Source organism: Bos javanicus, chromosome 6 (assembly GCF_032452875.1).
Source record: "Bos javanicus breed banteng chromosome 6, ARS-OSU_banteng_1.0, whole genome shotgun sequence".
Classification (NCBI taxonomy): domain Eukaryota; kingdom Metazoa; phylum Chordata; class Mammalia; order Artiodactyla; family Bovidae; genus Bos; species Bos javanicus.
Genome location: NC_083873.1, coordinates 6,982,720 through 7,007,608, shown reverse-complemented (window position 1 = coordinate 7,007,608; position 24,889 = coordinate 6,982,720). Strand labels below are relative to the sequence as shown.

General features: G+C 41.0%; 1 protein-coding gene across 3 annotated transcripts in view; it reads right to left on the bottom strand.

Moving 5' to 3' along the window:
• The window catches only part of SEC24D (SEC24 homolog D, COPII coat complex component), a 115,131-nt gene that overhangs the window by 46,123 nt on the left and 44,119 nt on the right, over positions 1 to 24,889 (bottom strand). The gene's annotated exons all lie outside the window — the stretch shown is intronic.

Below are 24,889 nucleotides of genomic sequence, written 5' to 3'. Positions count from 1 at the left end.
TGCAGCAGGTCATGCTTTGCCAGAACAAAAAGAATAAATATTTCTACGGCTTCTTCCTTATAAACATGTGTCGAACCCGTTACACGTCCTTTACGGCTTGAAAGCGAAAAAGCTCAGCGTTGGAAGTCTGCCTTATTTCTCAGCACTTCCAGCTTTCAGAACAAAACCACAAAGATTCTTCTTGTTTTTATAAATCTCCTTAAAGATAACATTTCTAGAAAAGCTTGACAATACAGGGTTTGGCACATCAACTAAGTTTTTCTTTAAAGAAACAGATGTAAATAAAGCAGACTGCTGCTTAATGGAGACTTGAAGAGCAGGAGGAAGGTGGTGATGAGGTGAGGTCATAAGGCCATTTTCCGCCATTTTCTTAGAGAAGAAAAGAGAGAGAGAGAAGATATCTACAGTCTGTCCCTAACCAGATGTCCAATGTGGAAACTAATCTGCTGAGGTTTCAGAAACAAGTTTTGAGACCTCAGAGCAGGAAAAAAACAGATGGTATGATACATAAAAGAATCAGGGAAAGGATAAAAAACACATTCAGAATCACTAGGCACTGTCCTCTCCCACCTCTTGCTTCAAGGAAGCCAGGAGATGGATTCAATTTTCCTGTTTCTGGTCTCTCCTGGTCTGTAGCATGGGTATGGCTTTGGTGTCTGATTGGTCAGGTTGTGAGAAAGATTCAATGAAGAAAAAGTGAAAGTGTTAGTCTCTCAGTTGTGTCTGACTCTGCTATCCCATGGACTGTAGTCCACCAGGCTCCTCCGTCCAAGGAATCCTCCAGCAAGAATACTTCTCCAGGAGATCTTCCCGACCCAGGGATCGAACCCAGGTGCTCTGCATTGCAGCCAGATTCTTCACCATCTGAGCCACCAGGGAAGCCCCATACAATTAGGAGGCCGTGTGCAATGTAGAGTATTAAGCCTGGCATAAAATTATTGGATAAAAAGTATCTAACTGTTGTTGTCATATCTGTACAGAACAACCTTTCCTCTCTTAAAACCACTCATCTCAAGAGAGTGTGTATATTTAATAGGAGGGTTAGAGTTCGATAAGTTTGCGATAGGCTTGAATTTCTAAAGGCATTTATTCATATAAATATTTAAATTAGCTATTTTGTTACTATGAAATGTTATTGTAAAAATGATTTAGAAGACAGGGAATCTACCTTTCAGGAGATTTTGATACCATCTGATGGTTAAAAAAGTTGAGAGGCACACTAGATTTTAAAATTGTTCTATGAGTTTGATTTGCATACACATGTGCTTTGCTTAGTCACTCATTTCCGACGCTATGCAACCCCACCGTCTGTAGTCTCCCAGGCTCCTCTGGCCATGGGGGTTCTCCAGGCAAGAATGCTGGAGTGGGTCGCCATGCCCTCCTCAAGGGATCTTCCCAACCCAGGGATCAAATCCATGCCTCCTGCATTGCAGGACTCTTTACTATCTGAGCCACCAGGGAAGTCTTTGCATACACTCAAGGAATGCATACTATATATGCATTGAAAGACCCATACAACACTTTCTCATCTACACTGTTTGTTTGAAAGGCATAAAGTGATGGATGTGTGTTGTCTTCAACTAGAAATAATAAGAAATAATCTGAGGGGAACAAAAGGGAAGCAAACGAAAATATGACAGATGTACACTTATAGATGATTCACGTTGTACAGCAGAAACTAACACAACACTGTAAAGCAGTTATACTCCAATTAAAAAAAAAAGATACGGTCAATGAGTGCAGAATCAGAAGTGAAAGACAACAAAAATGTAATGATAAGGTAGCTTTTTTCCGGGTCAAAAACCCAGTCATCAGTCATTCTCTGGGCGCTGCTGAGTTCTACGGCCTCTACCTCAGAGATGAGGAGCTGCTTTCAAGAGTTACACCAGGGTTGAAGCCTGCAACATACATAAACTCCAGCCAAGTGTACTTCTCTCATTCCTTTATCATTTTCAAAGAGTTCAAAGTCGATCATCAATTCGCTGAGACACTTTAGGAACAAAATCTGATGCAATTACTTGCTAGACAAAGCAGAGGTAATGGAAATTAACCTTATTTTTCCTGATGTGATTTACTCAAAGGCAAGCCCAACCAAAAATTACTGTGAAATTGTCGGCAGCTACCATCTAAGCATTCCAGCCCGGGCAGATTCAAACTTGCAGAACTGAAAATGAATGTCTCGTCACAAATTGGAATTGAGTAATGATTGTATCGAGGCTGTGAAACACGCATGCATTTTTTTTCAATTTTCACTCTTTTGGAAACTGAATGATGGATAGGTAAGGGAAGGACTGCAGACAACTGAGGTGACGGTAAAGAATGTTAAAAGCTTTTAGACTGTTTACATTTTCTCTCTGGGCACCGGCACAAGGGTTTCCACATCACACTGTCTTGCTTCATGTCTCTCAGGCTGTGCTGAAAGCCATCAGGGACTTTCTTTGCTTTCTCCAGATGTCTGCTTATCTGCTCTACAGTAGCATGCGTGAGCTCATAAACAGCTAATCTCACTTGTATTCTCAGTTCAACTTTAGTGTATGCAGCTTAAAAAAATATCAAATTACTTTCCAAAAAGTCCTAAGTTTCTTTTTTCCTTCTTCTTAATAAGGACATTATATTACACTTACCTCAGAAATATTTTCAGATTTTGCAATTTTGTTTATAAGTGTGTTTTTTACTCTTTTGGCCTCTAGTATATTCCTGCCTGCTCTTTCTTTTCTGTTCTTTTCTTAAATGGAAAAAAGTGAAGGGATGGGGAGCCTCACTCTAAAACCCTCATTTGGCTCTTCTTGGCTCTGGTCCTGTGTGGCCTGAGTTTATATAACATGAAACTGATGGTGATGCTGGGGAAAGAAAGACAGAGAATAGTATCTGAACCCCTAGTTTGTAGTTTTGATCTACCAGGGTTATGCCAAATGCTTTATTGGTACTAATTTTAACTAAGATCCTTTAGTTGAATAAAAGGTATCTCCTTTGTATGCATATATAACACCACAGTCCAATTGGACAAGAATATAATTCATGGAGAAATGAGGTTCAGCGTTAAAAGTTTTGAATACTATTCCATGTAAAAGGAGTAGACAACAAAATGTGTCGATCAACAACTCCTTGGCACTGCTAGTACAACTTTTAAAGTTTTCCTATATTTCTATATCATCAGTTTCCAAGCGTTCCTGCCATTCCCTCTAACATCTGTACATTCAGTGCTGGGTGTGCCGTGTGCCTTGATGGTGTGTACAGGCCAATGTTATTAAACACATAAACATGTAATTACAAGAGCAATGCAGGAGCAGAAAGACTACTTGGGAAATCATCATTAATAAAAGCAACATTAAAGTATTCACAGATTGTAACCCAAAACAACAACAACAAAAATAAACGCTCAAAGAAATGAAGCACGACCGAGAAAGATCCGACATGAAGAATTCTGATTAAGTTTATGGCCTAGGCACTTTTGTTTTAGCATCTCTACAATCAAAGTCTGAATACACAAGTCTTTCCATACAGACTCTTTGTTTTAGCAAAGTGATAAATAACAGAAGGTAGCTATTATAGCTGCCTATACCTTTAAGCTGCCTATGAAAAAGTGAAAGTCACTCGGTCATGTCTGACTCCTTGCGACCCCGTCAACTATACATATACAGTCCATGGAATGCTCCAGGCCACAATACTGGAGTGGGTTGCTGTGCTCTCCTCCAGGGGATCTTCCCGACTCAGGGATCGAATCCAGGTCTCCTGCATTGCAGGCAGATTCTTTACCAGCTGAGCCACCAGAGAAGCCCTTGCTGCTGCTGCTGCTGCTGCTAAGTTGCTTCAGTCGTGTCCGACTCTGTGCGACCCTGCAGACGGCAGCCCACCAGGCTTTCCCGTCCCTGGGGTTCTCCAGGCAAGAACACTGGAGTGGGTTGCCATTGCCTTCTCCAGAGAAGCCCTTAAGCTGCCTATAACTATACCTATAAACTAATTACACCAAACCTGGAAATCTGAAGAAAATATGAAGGTGTTCTTATACCACAGGTCCACTAGGTGGCACTGTACAACTAAAAATTAAAACTATTTCCTCAGGTAATAAAATACTCAAGATAATTATGCTATATACATTTTATGTAGCTATCACCATAATTAACCGAATTCATGTCAGTTATTACCATCACAAAATTAAGAAACCTGTACTCTTGTTGAGAGAGTCTTTGATAATTGGTAAAAAATATTCTGGTGAAAACAAAATGTGTTTAAAGATGAAATACAGGCTATTTTAAGCATGAATTACATTGAAATTACAGACTGTGCCAAATTTACTGAAGATAATAGTTGAGAAAAATCCTTTTTAAAGGTTTCTAATCCGCTCCCAACTTCCGTGACTACATGTAGGAAAACGGGGGCCCTGCAGGGACTGGCGGCCCCGGGCATGCAGGATGCTGCTGCCCAGGGGGCGAGGAAGCCCGCACTCCTGCCGCCCTGCAGGCACCCACCCCGATCCTCACACTTGCTTGCACGCACGGTACCAAGCAGCAAGGTAAAGACAGTGAGGTGTGAGGCACGGAGCTCAGCAGCACCTGTGACGGAGGGCTGACCTTCCTGCTGCTGGAACATCCAACCACCGGCAGCAGAGTAGATGGTTGCGGGAAGGCACAGCATGGACAGAGCAGCCAAATAGGGAGATCCAGGAGCGTGCTGGTGTAGGGAGGCTTCCTGCCCGTCTCCTGGACGCTCCTGGGTGAAGACAGCCCCTCTGCCTTCCAGCTAGGTTCTAACACAGGCCATACACATAACACACAAGCTCACTCTTAACCACCACTTTCCCCCGTCTTCCAATGCTTGTTTACTGATTCTGAAAAAAAAAAATATACATTTTGCATTTTCAATATATACTTCTCTTCCTTTTTTTCTCTCCTATTTTCTTCATGAGAAGTCTCCAGGAGAGCAGTCAGTGTCCTGGGACCACACAGTTGTCCCCACACAAAGAATATTCAACTTTACTAAGTGCCTGAAGGAAACAGCTAGGCTAAATAACTACTAGTAATGGGAGAGACAGTTTTGCCTACAGTGGCTCCTCAATCAAAATGCAGCATGGTCCTCCAGCTTGATATGGGATCATATTCAATATCAGACTATATTCCCTAGTGCTGCTGCTGCTGCTAAGTCGCTTCAGTCGTGTCCGACTCTGTGAGACCCCATAGACAGCAGCCCACCAGGCTCCCCCATCCCTGGGATTCTCCAGGCAAGAATACTGGAGTGGGTTGCCATTTCCTTCTCCAACGCATGAACGTGAATAGTGAGAGTGAAGTCGCTCAGTCGTGTCCGACTCTTCGAGACCCCATGGACTTCAGCCTACCAGGCTCCTCCGTCCATGGGATTTTCCAGGCAAGAGTACTGGAGTGGGGTGCCATTGCCTTCTCCAATCCCCTAGTAAATTACTGTAAATATATATATATATCTCTAGCAGCAAAGATATATTGTATTGTCAAATGTGATCCTGGCACACAGCTACTTCTTTGGGCCTGGAGTGCTACTTACAGTTTGGGTTTATCTCAAGACAGTTTCAGTCAGTAATTTGGATTAATCAGGGGATATAAGTGGAAGCATGAAAACGGTATGTGAAAAGATAATCCAGAACTTGTGATGAACAACTACCCTTTAAAAATGTTAAACGTTCAGACTATTAAGCATGCTGAAAGACAAGCAGAGTCAGATTCCCAGAGGATTATGCCCAGCAGCTAAAATGAAGAGAGTCTATATCAACTGTGCTTATTAAAGATATTTCTATAGGAAAGAGAAATGAAAAGCTTGTGTGTGTTTTCTATTTTCGGCTTCACCACGTACACCATTCGGTCAGCCTACGCCAACAGAAAAGCTACAGGGCAGTAGGGTGCTTACTGTATGCACATTTTCTCAACAGCAGGACTACTAAAGAATAGTATTTTTTGAATGCCTTTTAAAAATTATTCTTCTAAAAAGAAACTGAGCCTAATAATAAAACACTCAATGTACTGAAATAACTATAAGAATATGTTTACACTTTTTAAAAGTGTTTTTCAGTTCAGTTCAGTTCAGTCCCTCAGTCATGTCCGACTCTGCGACCCCATGAATTGCAGCACGCCAGCCCTCCCTGTCCATCACCAACTCCCGGAGTTCACTCAGATTCACGTCCATTGAGTCAGTGATGCCATCCAGCCATCTCATCCTCCGTCATCCCCTTCTCCTCCTGCCCTCAATCCCTCCCAGCATCAGAGTCTTTTCCAATGAGTCAACTCTTCGCATGAGGTGGCCAAAGTATTGGAGTTTCAGCTTTAGCATCATTCCTTCCAAAGAAATCCCAGGGCTGATCTCCTTTTAGTTGGCCCTAAAACTTTGTGTTTTTGTATTTCCGGAAAATTAATCTCTTGCTAGTCTGTGGCACTCGAGAGATTATTTTCAATTTTTTTCCTCTTCAATAATGCTACTGAGTATAAATAAAGAGTCAAATATAAATAAATACTGGCTATAAATAAATGACTATTTATTGGGAAAGATTGAAGGTGAGAAGGGGATTACAGAGGATAAGATGGTTGGATGGCATCTCTAACTCAATGGACATGAGCAAACTCCGGGAGATGGTGAAGGACAAGGAAGCCTGGCATGCTGCAGTCCATGGGGTCACAAAGAGTCTGACACGACTAAGCAAATGAACAACAATATAATAATGTATATAATGTTATAGAACATTTACTCTTGTTATAACTATATCGAGAACTTATATTGGATTTTAACATGTCTTTAATTTGGAAACTGGTCTTTTTTGGTTCGGAAGGGGGTTGTTTTTTGTGTCTATCCAGCATTGACAAATCCTGATTCAAATTTATAATATATGCAAGATCATAACTATCATCTGTATGATTTGTGGTTTAAAATGCTTTCATGCGTATAAAGATCTCGGGATGCTGAGATGTTAACAACCATGGGTGTGGGAATTATCATCCCGTTGTTGAGAAGAGAATGGATATCAGTGAGGAACAGGGATTCACTCGCCCAATAAACTGCAGAGCAGGAGCTTGAATTCCCGTTCATTCCCTGTGCTATGCATTCAGAAACTGCCTGCAGATTGCTTTGGTAGAGAAGCACATCGATTCAGAGAAAGCTGCCATCACCCACGGTCCACCATCAAGCCCTCAGTGGTCCCTGGGACCCTTGAAGTGTCTCCTCTTGCTCTCTCTCTACAGGAGCTATTTTATGTCTTTTCAGTTTCACTGAATCCTTCAAATAAGCTCTCCTCCCACCTCCCTCAGCAGATAGCTTCCCCTCCTTGCTCACAAAGGAAAACCTCAGATAGGAACTCCCATGAACGTACCAGCACCTACTTAATGTTTCCTTTTCTCCCTTCTGCTACAATGAAATGAGCATCCATCTCTCCTCCTGACATGTTCCCAGGGCGTTTATCTAACCCAGGACCAGGTCCCAACCAGCCCCTCAGCGCTGGCTCAGGCATTTCAGCTGTGCGTTGCCACTGGGCCTTGCTCCTGACAGCACCCTTCACAGTGCTTTACTTCCAAGCATCACTACCAAATTCTCAGACCTGTGCCTTACAGGCCTAACACCTTTTGTTTGTTTGTTTAATTGGTGTTTCTCCTACAGAGCAGTTCCTGAGAGAATGGGCAGTCGACGGCTTTTGAATGAACAAACAAAATATCTACCCGGTACCCACAAATATGCTGTCCCAAGCCCAGGGCAGTTCATGATAGATGCTAAACCAAAGGCAGAGATAAAAGAAGAAACCGCTCCTTGGGAGAGGGGGGCGGGTAAAGGATTCTTTCACGGTGGGGAGTTACGAGGAGCTGCATTTCCACTGACGACAGAACAGAGAGCGCGGCACGGCTCAGGAAGAAAAGCCTGAGCTGGGGGAAGGTGGTGGCCGGCAGGCAGGAGCCAGGCTGAGCTGAGAAGAAGGAAGATGAACAGGAGGGCTAGAGGGATTCTGGGGAGGATGCTCAAAGCCAGGCAGAGCAGCATATCCTGACTTCTCAGGCTTCGCTCTTCCCCGCCTCCACTACATTCCTCTCCTCTCTCATGTCAAACCAGTCGGGATCTCACCTTTCACAAAACTAAAACAATGGAATGGGAAGAATGACTGGTACTGGTTCCCAAACCTGCTTGTTAGTAAATTCTTTAGAATTACCGTGAGGAATTTTTAGAATTTCTGTTTGTTTCATCATCAGCTGTATTTTATTCAATTCCTAAAATCTCTTTTAAAAATAAACATCAAAAGATGTTTGAACATTACTTCTAAATTTCTAACTAAAAAAAGTCCATTCCTTAACTGCTTAAATAAACCTCAGGTTCACCACTGATTCCTAGTGGTGCACGTTTCAGAGTAAATTCTCAATAAATACTTGTTGAACGGATGACAAGAAAAACAGGGAGGGGAAAAAGGACAAACGGAATGAAAAAGAAAAATGAAGGAAGAAGGGAAATACAGAAGTCACGCTTGGATATATTTGCTAGTCCTTTCATCACAGAAGACCAGGTCTGGGTGTGAAAAACCCTAGGATGGTAAGTTGATCCCAAGGTACGCAAAAATAAGCAGACCAGGAGCCTCTAACAGCATCTTAAAGCCAACACAGATGTGACTTTCCTCCCAAAGCCCTCCAATCCCACGAGGCTTTTCAGGGGGAAGGTCAAGTCAGACCATATACTGCAGTCTATGAGAGGGCTGCTCCTGGTGACAGGGCACCCAGGGATTCAGAGGGAAAACAACTGTCAGTGCAGTTCCGAGAGCACCATCACATCAGTTTCCCTGAATGGAAGTCCTAGTTCATGACAAAATCAAAAACCATGAGAAATAACTCTTAGGCAAAAAAACGGTCTTTTGGGATTGGATTGTGTTGACGTAGTCTTTCAAGTTATGGCTGCTACTGCTGCTGCTGCTAAGTCGCTTCAGTCGTGTCCGACCCTGTGTGACCCCATAGACGGCAGCCCACCAGGCTCCCCCGTCCCTGGGATTCTCCAGGCAAGAACACTGGAGTGGGTTGCCATTTCCTTCTCCAATGCAGCAAAGTGAAAGTGAAGTCGCTCAGTCGTGTCCAACTCTTAGTGACCCCATGGACTGCAGCCCACCAGGCTCCTCCATCCATGGGATTTTCCAGCCAGAGTACTGGAGTGGGGTGCCACTGCCTTCTCCATTCAAGTTATGGGTATATTTGCAAAGATCAGTGCTACTGTTCCTACTGGAACACATGTTGAAAACTTGAGGAAGACATTCCATCTCAAGGAGCTATGTTATCCAGGGATTCTATAGTTAAAAGACATTTTCCCACATTTCTTTTAAACTTTGACCTATTATAATTTTTCTTTGGTCCCTAAGGAAGAATTATATTTTGTTGTCTGATCATAGGCCACTGACTGAAGCCATGTTTCATCGCTATAAGAACACAGAGTGGCCCACAGATAATGCAAATATATTGTAGACTTAAAAATCCTATGAATCAAGCTTGTTTCTTCCATAACAAAATAATTGGCAGTTTTTTGTTTCTTAAAAAAATGTAAAATGCTCCACTTTAAAGATGAAAGTGTTAATAAGCTCAGAGGCCAACTTCCTTTGTCTTTCTGACAGAATTACAAGTTAGCCAAAGTCTTCCCTCCATGTATCTCACTTCTTTGTGGCTATGGAAACACTTCCAGACATTCCCGTCTAAGCATGAGCCCAGTCTGTATTCGAATGACACATTCTCAATCAGGTCTACTGCCCACCCCATGCAATCTGAAGCCTGCCCTCTGCCCCTTCCCCAGGCTGCCCCCATCCCCTGACCTGCTCTACTTTTTCCTTCCTCCATCTGTTCAATAATTTTATTACTAGGTTCGCTGTCTTTCTTCTTTCCATTAAAATGTTAGCTCCATGAGGACAGAGATTTTTTTTGTCTGTACTGTTCACTGACATATCCCAGGACCACGAACAGTATGTGGCACACAGTGGGTAAAGAGTAAACATTTGCTGAATTAAATCCTGTTGAACAGGATAGAAAGAAAGAAACCCATGCACCTATGGTGGCTCAGATAATTAATGCAGTGCAGACCTGAGTTTGATCTCTGGGTTGGGAAGATCTCCCAGAGAAGGGCATCGCAACCCACTCCAGTATTCTTGCCTGGAGAATTCCATAGATGGAAGAGCCTGGTGGGCTACAGTCCATGGGGTCGCGAAAGAGTTGGACATGACTGAGCTATTTCAGAGCAGACCTAGGGTCAGTTAATCTATGACAAAGGAGGCAAGAATCTACAATGGAGAAAAGATAGTCTTTAATAAACAGTTCTGGGAAAGATGGACAGCTACATGGAAAAGAATGAAATTAGAATATCCTCTAACACCATATACAAAAATGAACTTAAGACAAATTAAAGACCTAAATGTAAGACTGGATACTAAAAAATTCCTAGAGGAAAACATAGGCAAAACGCTCTTTGATATATATCACAGCAATATCTTTTTGGCTCTGTCTCTGATAGGAATGAAACTAAAAACAAAAATAAACAAATGGGACCTAATTAAATGCAAAAGCTTTTGCACAGCAAAGAAAGCCATAGACAAAATGAAAAGACAACCCACAGAATGGGATAAAATATTTGCAACGAGGCAAGCAACAAGGGATTGATTTCCGAAATATACAAACAGCTCATATAACTCAATGTCAAAAAAAAAAAAACAAAAACAAAAAACAATCAAAAAATGGGCAGAAGATCTAAACAGACATTTCTCCAAAAGGCACAAGAAAAGATGCTCAACATTGCTAATTATTAGAGAATGCAAATCAAAACTACAATGAGATTTCACCTCACAGGAGTCAGAATGGCCACTATCAGAAAGTGTACAAATAATAAATGCTGGAGAGGTTGTGAAGAAAAGGAACCCTCATACCCCGCTGGGAATGCAAATTGAAGAGCGACCATAAAAAACAGTACGGAGGATCCTTTAAAAACCAAAAACAGAGTTACCACATGATCTGACCCTGCAGTCCCACTTCTAGGCATACATCTGGACAAAACTCTAATTTGAAAAGATACATGCACCCCAACTTTCACAGCAGCACTGTTTGCAATAGCCAAGACATGGAAGCAGCCTAAATGTACATCAAAAGATGCCTAGATAAAGATGTGGTACATGTATACAATGGAATATGAGTCACAAAGAAGAAGGAAACAATGCCATGTGCAGCAACATGGACAGACCTAGAGATTAGCATCAGAGAAGGCGATGGCACCCCACTCCAGTGCTCTTGCCTGGAAAATCCCATGGACGGAGGAGCCTGGTGGGCTGCAGTTCATGGGGTCGCGAAGAGTCGGACACGACTGAGCGACTTCACTTTCACTTTTCACTTTGCTGCATTGGAGAAGGAAATGGCAACCCACTCCAGTGTTCTTGCTTGGAGAATCCCAGGGACAGGGGAGCCTGGTGGGCTGACGACTATGGAGTTGCACAGACTCGGACATGACTGAAGTGACTTAGCAGCAGCAGCAGCAGAGATTAGCATACTAAGGGACAAATTAAAGACCTTAGACAAATATCAAACTTACGGTTACCAAAGGAGAAAAGTGGAGAAGAGATAAATTAGGAGGCTGGGATTAACATATACATCCTACTATGTATAAAACAGATAACCAATAAGGACCTACTGTTTAGCACAGGAAATTATACTATTTTATAATAACCTCTAAAGGAAAAGAATTTGATAAAAATAGATATATGGGTGCATGCGTGCTAAGTCACTTCAGTCGTGTCTGACTCTCTGAGACCACATGGACTGTAGCCTTCTAGGCTCCTCTGTCCATAGATTCTCCATGCAAGAATACTGGAGTGGGTTGCCATTTCCTCCAACTCAGGGATCGAACCTATGTCTCCTTAGGCACTGTAGGCAGATTCTTTACTGCTAAACCACTGGGGAAACCCAGATATATATGTTCAGTTCAGTTTAGTCACTCTTTGTGACCCCATGGACTGCAGCACGCCAGGCCTCCCTGTCCATCACCAAATCCCGGGGCTTACTCAAACCCATGCCCATTGTGTCCGTGATGCCATCCAACTGACTCATCCCCTGTCGTCCCCTTCTCCTCCTGCCTTCAATCTTCCCCAGCATCAGGGTCTTTTCCAATGAATCAGTTCTTTGCATCAGGTGGCCAAAGTATTGGAGTTTCAGCTTCACTATCAGTCCTTCCAATGAACACCCAAGACTGATCTCCTTTAGAATGGACTGGTTGGATCTCCTTGCAGTCCAAGGGACTCTCAAGAGTCTTCTCCAACACCACAGTTCAAAAGCATCAATTCTTTGGTGCTCAGCTTTCTTCACAGTCCCAACTCTCACATCCATACATGACCACTGGAAAAACCACAGCTTTGACTAGATGGACCTTTGTCAGCAAAGTAATGCCTCTGCTTTTTAATACGCTGTCTAGGTTGGTCATAACTTTTCTTCCAAGGAGTGAGCGTCTTTTAATTTCATGACTGCAACCACCATCTAGAGTGATTTTGGAGCCCCCCAAAATAAAGTCTGCCATTGTTTCCACTGTTTCCCCATCCATTTGCCATGAAGTGATGGCACCAGACACCACGATCTTAGTTTTCTGAATGTTGAGCTTTAAGCCAACTTTTTCACTCTCCTCTTTCACTTTCATCAAGAAGGTCTTTAGTAGTTTTTCACTTTCTGCCATAAGGGTGGTGTCATCTGCATATCTGAGGTTATTGATATTTCTCCCAGCAAGCTAGATTCCAGCTTGTGCTTCATCCAGCCCAGCATTTCTCATGATGTACTCTGCATATAAGTGAAATAAGCAGGGTGACAATATATAGCCTTGACATACTCCTTTTCCTATTTGGAACCAGTCTGTTTGCTATTCCATATCCAGTTCTAACTGTTGCTTCCTGACCTGCATATAGGTTTCTCAGGAGGCTGGTCAGGTGGTCTGGTATTCCCATCTCTTTCAGAATTTTCCACAATTTGTTGTGATCCACACAGTCAAAGGCCTTGATATAGTCAATAAAGCAGGAATAGATGTTTTTCTGGAACTCTCTTGCTTTTTCAATGATCCAACAAATGTTGGCAATTAGATCTCTGGTTCCTCTGCCTTTTCTAAAACCAGCTTGAACATCTGGAAGTTCATGGTTCACATATTGTTGAAGCCTGGCTTGGAGAATTTTGAGCATTCCTTTGCTAGCATGTGAGATGAGTGCAATTGGGTGGTAGTTTGAGCATTCTCTGGCATTGCCTTTCTTTGGGATTGGGATGAAAACTGACCTTTGCCAGTCCTGTGGCCACTGCTAAGTTTTTCAAATTTGCTGGCATATTGAGTGCAGCACTTTCACAGCATCATCTTTTAGGGTTTGAAACAGCTCAACTGGAATTCCATCACTCCACTAGCTTTGTTCATAGTGATGCTTCCTAAGGCCCACTTGACTTCACATTCCAGGATGTCTGGCTCTAGGTGAGTGATCACACCATCGTGGTTATCTGGGTCATGAAGATCTTTTTTTGTACAGTTCTTCTGTATATTGTTGCCACCTCTTCTTAATATCTTCTGCTTCTGTTAGGTCCATACCATTTCTGTCCTTTATTGTGTCCACATTTTCATGAAATGTTCCCTTGGCATCTCTAATTTTCTTGAAGAGATCTCTAGTCTTTCCTATTCTGTTGTTTTCCTCTATTTCTTTGCATTGATTGCTGAGGAAGGCTTTCTTATCTCTCCTTGCTCTTCTTTGGAACTCTGCATTCAGATGCTTATATCTTTCCTTTTCTCCTTTGCCTTTAGCATCTCTTCTTTTCTCAGCTATTTGTAAGGCCTCCTCAGACAGCCATTCTGCCTTTTTTTCTTGGATATATATGTATGAATAACTAAATCATTGTTCTGTACACTTCAAACTAACAGAACTTTGTAAATCAACTGTATGTCAATTAAAAAAATCCTTGTTGAAATAAATTGATTCTTCATAAAAATGGACACTGCTCATCATATCACATAACAATGTATTATTGCCCTCATTATGTATAAAACAATTGAAAAATTCCTAATATCATTATGTTATTATACAATTATATAACTAACTCTGTATATAAGGATATCACAAAAGTCAAATTACCATTTTTCTTTTCACAGTTTACACCTACAGAAGCTCTACATTTATCCAAGATTATCTGAAGCTTTTTGTATGAACTGCTTTTATAGAGTGGAGAAAAAAACACAGGACTGCAAGATTCACACAGTCCGACCCACTGTCAGTGCCCATGGGAGGGCAGCCCCGTGCCCCGGCCGGTCTGCTTCCAAGTGATGTGGCCAATCATCTTTTGTGAGTTAATTTGATCTGGGCAAACAGACAAAAGCCATCTGGAGGTAAAACCTGAAAATAGGGTTGTAAAAAAAGTTAAGAAAATTTTAATTTAAAAAATGTATGTGACCAGCTTGAAAGCAACTGGAGAAATAAATACATTTATATATTTATTATGCATGAACAGTGAGCTGGAAGGAGAAGAAAGATGATTCTTAATTTATCAAATAAGTAATAAAAACTGATAAATATGAGCTAATAGTCTATCCTTTTTCTATAGGAAAATGAGAAATGTAGGTGAAATTGTAGTTTGAAGTATTTAGATAAAAGAGTTTTTCAAAACTTTTTAAACTATGGAAGAGAAGACAGTATGGAATGTAGCCAACAAAAAGAAATTTAAATCTCCTTCCCATGTTAAAGACTATGACATATGTCAATTCAGTTCTGGATTAAGGAGAGTGAACTCTGCAGATGAATTCCATGATATCTACATTCACTAGAGTTTATTATTATGGCTCTTCTGTTTTACCATACCATATGGCTCTTCTGTTCTCTTTCTGTATTTTGCAGACATGTTGTTCAAGAACATCAAACATGCTCTTATTTTCCCAATGAATAACATTTTAAAGATTTAATCTTCTCTTTTTAATATGTCTCATTTATCCTCCCCTCCCATACACAGACACACACATAAACGTATCTTCACTTTAAAGGGAGATGATATGAAAAGAAACATTAAGAAATTTTTTAAGCACCTGTTATCCTAGTTGGCACAATATGGCTCCTGGATTGTCAGCTCCTTCTTAAATTTCCTTGGAACTTGTTTAGTACCAAATGCAGCATTTCTACGTAAAGTAGGTGCTCAGTAAGTGTTTGAGCATAGAAACTCTTGTCACCTCCAAACTGGCACCTGCCATCGACCTCTACAAGAATTAAATTCTGCTGCTGTGGCTGCTGACTTCACCACCTCTGGAAAGGAGTCCAGGGTGCAGAGCAGAAAGGAGGCGCTCTAGCTTTGGGGAAAGCCGGTAGAACAGGTCTTCAGAGAGGTATTTTCAGGAGCCATGAGCTCAATTCTTAGATGTCCTGTATCTAGAAGAGTACTAAAATCCTTTTGGTGATAACTGCTCCACGTGACTAGCAGACAGCCTCACTAGACTAGGAGACACCCTCACTAGACCAGCAGACACCTTCCCTAGACCAGCAGACACCTTCACATGACCAGCAGACACCTTCACATGACCTGCAGACACCTTCACATGACCAGCAGACACCTTCCCTAGACCAGCAGACACCTTCACATGACCAGCAGACACCTTCACATGACCAGGAGACACCTTCACATGACCAGAAGACACCTTCCCTAGACCAGCAGACACCTTCACATGACCAGCAGACACCTTCCCTAGACCAGCAGACACCTTCACATGGCCAGCGCACACCCTCACTAGACCAGCGGACACCCTCAATAGACCAGCAGACACCTTCAAATGACCAGCAGATACCTTCTTCACAAAAACCTGTGCTTGATTCATGTACTCTCCCTTTACCAAAATCACATATATACTGACCTTCCTCCCAACTCTTTGAAGCAGTTTCTCAGAGGTATCTGAAATGCTATCTCCCAGGCTATGGTCTTTATTTTGCCCCCAAATAAAACAACTCATAATTCTCATATTGTGCATTTTGTTTAAGTCGGCAAACTCTTCAAATTACCTGGTCTCAAAATTCCAATTTACTTCCATACACTAATGATACCATGTAATGAAACTATCCAATTAAATATTTACTTGGCGCAAAAATTCTCAGGAACTGTTTTAGGTCTTGGGAAATGAAATAGTGAGAAAAAGTTACAGGTGGTCCCTACCCTCATGGAATCTAATGGGAGAAAAACAGGAGTCAAAAACAAAAATACACAACTGCAAACTGTGACACACAGTACTAGAGCTCCAGGGAGTATAATGCCAGGAATTCTCGAAAGCTCTCCTGAGGAGGTGACCTTGAACTGAAATTTAAAAGGTGAACAGGAATTAACTAGGCTAAAAGGGCAGGATAGTGTGAAGGAGGTTGAGGGAAAATTATTCCAGCAAGTGCCCATGAAGCACCTTATGAAGAAACTAAAGCTAAACACATTTTTATGTAATTATAACGGTGGGTGTTTTTCATTTGAATAGTAAAAAATAGAAAAGAGCAATATAATATCAAATGATAGAGACCATGCAACATTTCTTTTCAAAAACGTAAATGAGTAGCTCTGCCCTTCTTACGTGAACACAAGCTGTGGCACCCACGCCAGTTTGCTCCTTCTTACGTGAGACAGGCATTACAGTCACTGGACGGGTTTGGCTGTGTCTCTCTTGGGTGTGTACACTGCAGGTGAACGGAAGCTACCACAGTTTTCATACTTCTCTTCCTTGCTCACAGTAGACACCCCAAACCAATGAATGTTGGATTAAATGAAATTTTCCAAAGAAGAATTTAATTCTGTACAGCAAACAGTGGTAACCAATGATAAAGATACTCATTTCTCATACCAGCTTATTTTTAAATTAAGTGTTAAGTGGTGCTATAATTTTATGAGAAAAGTGAGGTTTAAAAACGTTATGGAAAATTTTTCACGGTCAGTTTGTGCACCCAACTTCATTTGACGCCCAAGCTCCTGCCCATACCACACTGCCCATATGATGCTCAACTCCTGCCAGAGAATCACGCCCCGATCATTCACGCACCAGACAAGCTCGGGTGTCATTTTCAAATATTCCATGAAAGAATTCCAAACTACAGGTTTGCACAGGCTTTCTTTTTCTTCCTTCCTTAAAAATAGGACTTTATTTTTAAAAAATTGTTTAGCCTTTTATTCAGTGAGAACTTGTTGCTCAGGAAACTTTCAAATAAAAATCTTTAAATTTTTTACTTTCTCATACTTTACCACTGAGAAGACACATCAACTATGTAAACTTCAAGTCCCAGTAATTACTACAAAACATAACTGGAGTTAGAAATCATCAAGCAGGGTACACAGATGTATTTCAATGATTCTAAAATCCCATCAAAGCTTCCAACTAATCATGACATAATGCTAAGAAGTCACTGTTAGTAAGACATACTCCTATTTTAGAAATGTCAAAGTGTGAGAAAATGCGGACCTTAGAATTGATAATGATAGTGATAAATGACAAAATGATAGTGAGATAAATGATAAAATGATAGTGAGAGGCTCTAAAATACTTCCTCAGCTGCAGTGGTTGTCTGTGGATGCCCACTGTTCCACACCCAGGGAGCCTGGTCTTGGACACTGTACATAAGAAGGGAACATTTCACACAAAGATGGGCACAATCAAGAAACAAAAACAGTATGGACCCAGGAGAAGCAGAAGAGATTAAGAAGAGGTGGCAAGAATACACAGAACTGGACAAAAAAGGTCTCAATGACCCAGATAACCACCATGGTGTGACCAGTCACCTAGAAAAGACATCCTGGAGTGTGAAGTCCAGTGGGCCTTACTATGAACAAAGAGTGGGGCTGATGGAATTCCAGCTGGGCTATTTCAGATATTAAAACATGATGCTGTGAAAGTGCTGTGCTCAATATGCCAGCAAATTTGGAAACCTCAGCAGTGGCCACAGGACTGGAAAAGGTCAGTTTTCATCCCAATCCCAAATAAGGGCAATGCTAAAGAATGTTCAAACTACCACACAATTGTACTCACTTCACATGCTATCAAAGTAATGCTCAAAATCCTTCAAGCCAGGCTTCAATAGTACGTGAAATGAGAATTTCCAGATGTATAAGCTGGATTTAGAAAAGGCAAAGGAACCAGAGATCAAATTGCCAACATTTGCTGGATCATAGAAAATGCAAGGCAAGTCCAAAGAACATCTACTTCTGCTTCATAGACTACACTAAAGCCTTTGACTGTGTGGATCACAACAAACTGGAAAATTCTTAAAAAGATGGAATACCAGACCACACTACCTGCCTCCTGAGAAATCTGTATGTAGGTCAAGAAGCAGGAGTCAGACATGAAACAACAGACTGGTTCCAAATCGGGAAAGGAGTACGTCAAGGCTGTATCCTGTCACCCTGCTTATTTAACTTATATGTAGAGCACATCATGTGAAATGCCAGGCTGGATGAGGCACAAGCTGGAATCAAGATTGCTGGGAAAAATATCAATAACCTCAGATATGCAGATGATACCACCTTAATGGCAGAAAGTGAAGAAGAATTGAAGAGCCTCTTGATGAAGGTTTAAGAGGAGAGTGAAAAAGTTGGCTTAAAACTCAACATTCAAAAACCTAAGATCATGGCATCTGGTCCCATCACTTCATGGAAAATAGATGGGGAAACAATGGAAACAGTGGCTGACTTTTATTTTCTTGGGCTCCAAAATCACTGTGGACAGACTGCAGCCATGAAATTAAAAGATGCTTGCTCCTTGGAAGAAAAGTTATGATGAACTTAAACAGTATATTAAAAAGCAGAGACATTACTTTGCCAACAAAGTTCCATACAGTCAAAGCTATGGTTTTTCCAGTAGTCATGTACTGATGTGAGAGGTGGACCATAAAGAAACTGAGCGCCGAAGAACTGATGCTTTTGAACTGTGGTGCTGGAGAAGACTCTTGAGAGTAACTTGGACTGCAAGGAGATCAAACGAGCCAATCTTAAAGGAAATCAACCCTGAATATTCACTGGAAGGACTGATGCTGAAGCTGAAGTTCCAATACTTTGCCCACCTGATGAGAAGAGCAGACTCATTGGAAAAGACCTTGGTGGTGGGAAAGATTGAGAGCAAGAGGAAAAGGGGGCAACAGATGTTGGATGACATCATCGACTCATGTCCATCATCATGGACATGAGTTTGAGCAAACTCCTGGAGATAGTGAAGGACAGGGAAGCCTGGTGTGCTGCAGTCCATGGGGTTGCAAAACATCGAACACAGTTGAGCGACTCAATAACCACAACACTCAGTTGCCAGGCACCAAAGGTCATAAAACCCACTTATGGATTCACTGAAAATCAAACCAAGGAAGAATGCTTTCTCTTTTCTTCTTGTTTCTCCCAACATAATTCTCCATTTAATAAAAGAAATATTTATATGAATAATTTCAAGATTGAAAAAATAAGGTTGGTGTATTTAACTTTCTAAACCGTAACTTAAAACAGGATCCTAACAACCTTTGCCCTGAAAAATGTGGCAGCTCTGTGTGTCTGCTGTAACACCATTCTAAAAAGGGATAACATTCTGTTCTCCAGCTGCCGAGCTTTTTTTCATAGTACTTTCTCATAGCAGTATACAAACAGCGACCAAAATCCTTAAGGCATACGATTCAGTTTCTAAAGTAACTTTATACATTAAATATTTTAAATCTTATGTTCATATTTCTATTTCTACATGAGTACATACAATCTATGTTTCCAAGTTCTTATGTAAATACTTTTAAAATACTGCATTAAAGCAAACAATTTAAGATTATGATACACATGTTAAAAATAGATTCAGGCTTTTGAAGCTTTCATTTTAAAATAATTTAAGATATAAGTCTTTAAGTTCCTTAGGACACAGTCTTATGCAGTAATCAGTTTCACTGCAGAGCATATTTATAACTAAAGCTAGCTAAATCCGGGTTAGATATAAAGATGCATAGTTTCACAATCTTCATGTACTTTTTAAGTAAATAATATATTATAGGTTTCTTATACTAAAAGTATAATATTAATGAAACCCCTTGGGGTTGGCTTGAAAATGTTCACATGAATTTCTAATAACATACAGGATGTGTGACAAGTACATGGTAATCCATGCTGAAAACCTAAGAAGGAGTGGAAGAGGAAGGTAGACATTAGCCTTTGAGATTTACAGAACGTCAGAACAGGCTTCTCCTTCTTGGGAATGGAAGCTTAAGGTCACAATACAAGGCACAGCACAGACCTACATTTCCTGCTTCCTGGCCCAGTGTTCCACATTATGCTTACTATCTACTGTGCTTTGGAGAAAGTAGTCTGTTTTTTAACATGGTTTCTCAAATACCTTTATATGATCAAAAATTTTTCCTAGGACTTCCCCAGTGGTAGAGAGGATAAGAATCCACCTGCCAATGCAGGGGCCAAAGGTTTGATCCCTGGTCCGGGGAGATTCCACATACCATGGAGCAACTGAGCCCGTGCACCACAACTGCTATGCCTGTGCTCTGGAGCCTGGAAGCTCCAACGACCAAGCCTGTGTAGCTAACAAAGCTCGTGGTGCACCGACAGCCTGCACTGGGCAATGAGAAGCCCCAGCAGTGAGCAGATCGTGCTGCAAGGAAGAGCAGACCCCGCTCGTCACAGCTAGAGAAAGAGACCCAGCACAACCAAAAACTAAAAAAAATATTAATTATTAAAATAGTCTCCCTACTTACTTTTCTGTTCTGTTCTTTAAAATGAAATATAACCTTTCTCATTAGTATGACAGAATATACAGCTATCACATTAATAGGTGATAGAATACATCGACAACCTCTGAAATGATTTTTTTTTTCTGTATTCACAGAGTTTGTTAGAAGCCTAATATACCTAGAGAACTCAGCCACTGTTCAGCAGTTTGGTCTGTCTTTGCCTTTTAAATGTCTGTCCAGCCCTCAGGAGAATGCATTTGTTCGGTCAGGACCTCTACAGTATGCCCAGCCCACTGCCGCAGTCCAGATGGTCTCTGCTGTCAAGGAGCAGTAAGCAGTAACGTGAAATAAAGACTTCAAGAAAAGAGGTCTAAGGTGGACATGTCAAGCTAACCCACAAGTTTGTAGGAGCAAGAGATCTCTGCTAACAAGAAAAAGAATGTTATTTTATGTGTTTAAATAAAACCTCAGTAAGCCAGATATTGCTGAAAGAACTTGGAATTTGGAACCTTGATTTCCATAGCATTACTTATTAGCAATGATTTTACTGTGTGATTTTAATTGCCCCATAACCTGTAGAACTTCTTCATCTATAAAACTCAGATAACACCTTTTTCGCAAGCTGCTGGCTTCCTTTTAAAAAGTTGACACACAAACTATGACTGTGAAGCAGATTTTCTTCCCTTTGATGGATTAAACAGCAGTGGAAACTCTGCCCAAACTCTGCCAACTCATGCCAGCAAGACAGCTAAGGCTACTGCATGACCAAGCAGTGCCTTCTGTAGGCGACGGATGTGGATGTAATGTGCTGGTGTTCATTTTTTCTCTGACAGTTTTTCCCTTTTTTGTTAACCCCATTTGTCAGTTCACTAACATCCAACCCTTTTTCTTTCCAATGGCATATTCTGCATATCTACCAAATCTATCAGACTATGAACAATCATGAAGAAAAATAATTTAAACTATTTAATAACAGTACAAACTTCCTTATCCATTAAGTCATACTCAGTTCAGCTCAGTTCAGTCACTCAGATGTGTTTGACTCTTTGCGACCCCATGGATGGCAGCACATTAGGGCTCCCTGTCCATCACCAACTCCTGGAGTTTACCCAGACTCCTGTCCATCGCGTTGGTAATGTCATCCAACCAATTAATTCTCTGTCAGCCCCTTCTCCTCCTGCCCTCAATCTTTCCCAGTATCAGGGTCTTTTCAAATGAGTCAGCTCTTCTCATCAGGTGGCAAAGTATTGGAGTTTCAGTTTCAGCATCAGTCCTTCCAATGAATATTCAGGACCGATCTCCTTTAGGATGGACTGGTTGAATCTCCTTGAAGTCCAAGGGACTCTCAAGAGTTTTCTCCAACACCACAGTTCAAAAGCATCAATTCTTTGGTGCTCAGCTTTCTTTATAGTCCAACTCTCACATCCACATATGACTACTGGAAAAACCATAGCTTTGACTAGACGGACCTTTGTCAGCAAAGTAATGTCTCTGCTTTATAATATTCTGTCTAGGTTGGTCATAGCTTTTCTTCCAAGGAGGAAGCGTCTTTTAATTTCACTGCTGCAGTCACCATCTGCAGTGATTTTGGAGCCCATGAAAATAAAGTCTCTCACCATTTCAATTGTTTCCCCATCTATTTGCCATGAAGTGATGGGACCGGATGCCATGATCTTAGTTTTCTGAATGTTGAGTTTTAAGCCAACTTTTTCACTCTCTTCTTTCACTTTCATCAAGAGGCTTTTTACTTCCTCTTTGCTTTCTGCCATAAGGGTGGTGTCATCTGCATATCTGAGGTTATCGGTATTTCTCCCAGCAATCCTGATTCCAGCTTGTGCTTCATCCAGCCCAGCGTTTTTCTCATGATGTACTCTGCATGTAAGTTAAATAAGCCGGGTGGCAATATACAGCCTTGACATACTCCTTTTCCTATTTGGAACCAGTCTGTTGTTCCATGTCCAGTTCTAATTGTTGCTTCTTGACCTGCATACAGATTTCTCAGGAGGCAGGTCAGGTGGTCTAGTATTCCCATCTCTTGAAGAATTTTCCACAGTTTGTGGTGATCTACACAGTCAAAGGCTTTGGCATAGTCAATAAAGCAGAAATAGATGTTTTTCTGGAACTCTCTTGCTTTTTCAATGATCCAGCGGATGTTGGCAATTTGATCTCTGGTTCCTCTGCCTTTCTAAACCCTGCTTGAACATCTGGAAGTTTACGGTTCACGTATTGCCAAAGACTGGCCTGGAGAATTTTGAGCATTACTTTACTAGCATGTGAGATGAGTGCAATTGTGCGGTAGTCTGAGCATGCTTTGGCATTGTCTTTCTTTGGGATTAGAATGAAAACTGACCTTTTCCAGTCCTGTGGCCACTGCTGAGGTTTCCAAATTTGCTGGCATATTGAGTGCAGAACTTTCATAGCATTAAGTCATAACTAAGGTACAATTTCTCTGAACCTAAACTCCAAAGAATAAGATTATTCTCACTTTTTCACACTGTACAAAAATTAGTTATGTCCCAGATTTTCTACCTGTTTTAGACAAGAATAACTGGTCTTGTTTTTCCCTGTGTCCCTAAAGTCCAGCTAAGTTCCTACAGAGTTAATAGTTGATTATAAATCAAGTGAAGTTTAAAGTCCTGGATAAAAAAAGTATCTGATTAAATCAATAAGAAAGGAAATTACTTTGACTATTATATACATTTCTAATCTAAGAAAATTCATAGATATTCCTGAATCTATTCCCAAATGGAGTAAAAGTTTCTGCCATCTGTTTTATAGGTGAAATTACTTAATTTTATGTATAATTAGATGATGTACACACTTGCCCCAAATATAGAAGTTCCTATTTTAAAGGAAATGAAGAACTAAGTATAATTTTTGCCAGAAATCTACCATTTCTACCTTAGTTCTTAAAATACAACATCAAAAATAAATTCACAGGTTACTAAGCAAAATAGCCTACAAGATAACTGATTACTTTTGCTGGATAAATACCTCATATTGAATTGTATTAATATAGTAATGGGTTTCACTTAAAACAAATACCAAAAAAGTTAAAATTTATAGTAAGTAGCATGAAATATTAAACAAAGATGACACAGATATGTCCTTGGAAATAGCGTACATCTCCAAAGCAAATGCTCATGGGGAACATTCTCGGGTAGTAATTGCTTGGGTTAGGTTTATTTTTATCGTCCGTTGCTAACACAATGACATGCTTTAAAGGTTCTGTCAAACAACAGAACTGACTTAAAAAAAAAAAAGCTATACTAAATAAATCCTTGTGATAGATGCCAAATCAGGGTATCTTGAAGGATATCTTTTTTTAAATTGCAGCAATAGTGGCAATATAAGGAATAAAATCCTAAACTTTTACTATACCTAAAAATAAGCAAGTCATTTATTCTAGAGGAAAAGAAATTAGGATGCTATTCAGAAGGAGGATAACAGTATTCATGCAATCCATTTTCCTTCAAGAAACAAACTTTAAAACTTATTTCCTTGATTACAGGTTATAAATATAAAATATCAGAAACTCCCTGGTGGTCCAGTGGCTAAGACTCCATGTTCCCAATGCAGGAGGTCCAGGTTTGATCCCTGGTCAGGGAACTAGATCCCACACGCCACAACTAAGATCCGGTGCAGCCAAATAAATATGTTTTAAAAATCAGCATACCCCTTATTCTCTATTATTAACTATAACTGTTTAGCTTTGGGCTTGGATATGTGGAAGAATGAACAGGTTTAGGGTGTTGAGATCAGAAATTCGTTTTTGAACATGTTAAGTGTGAGGGTTCTAAGAGGTACTCAAGAAGAGATTCTAGAAAGGCATTTGGGTATGTGAAGGTGGGGCTACAGATACAGGAATGAATGAATGACAGCCAATAGTACAGTGACTTAGAGTTAAGGACCTGGCTTCTGACCACCTGGCTTGGAATCCCAGCTCTGTTACTTAGTAGCCACTGGTCTTAGGTAACATTTATTAGCTCCTGGTCTTCAGATCAGATCAGATCAGTCACTCAGTCGTGTCTGACTCTTTGCGACCCCATGAATCGCAGCACACCAGGCCTCCCTGTCCATCACCAACTCCCGGAATTTACTCAAACTCACGTCCATCGAGTCGGTGATGCCATCCAGCCATCTCATCCTCTGTCGTCCCCTTCTCCTCCTGCCCCCAATCCCTCCCAGCATCAGAGTCTTTTCCAATGAGTCAACTCTTCGCATGAGGTGGCC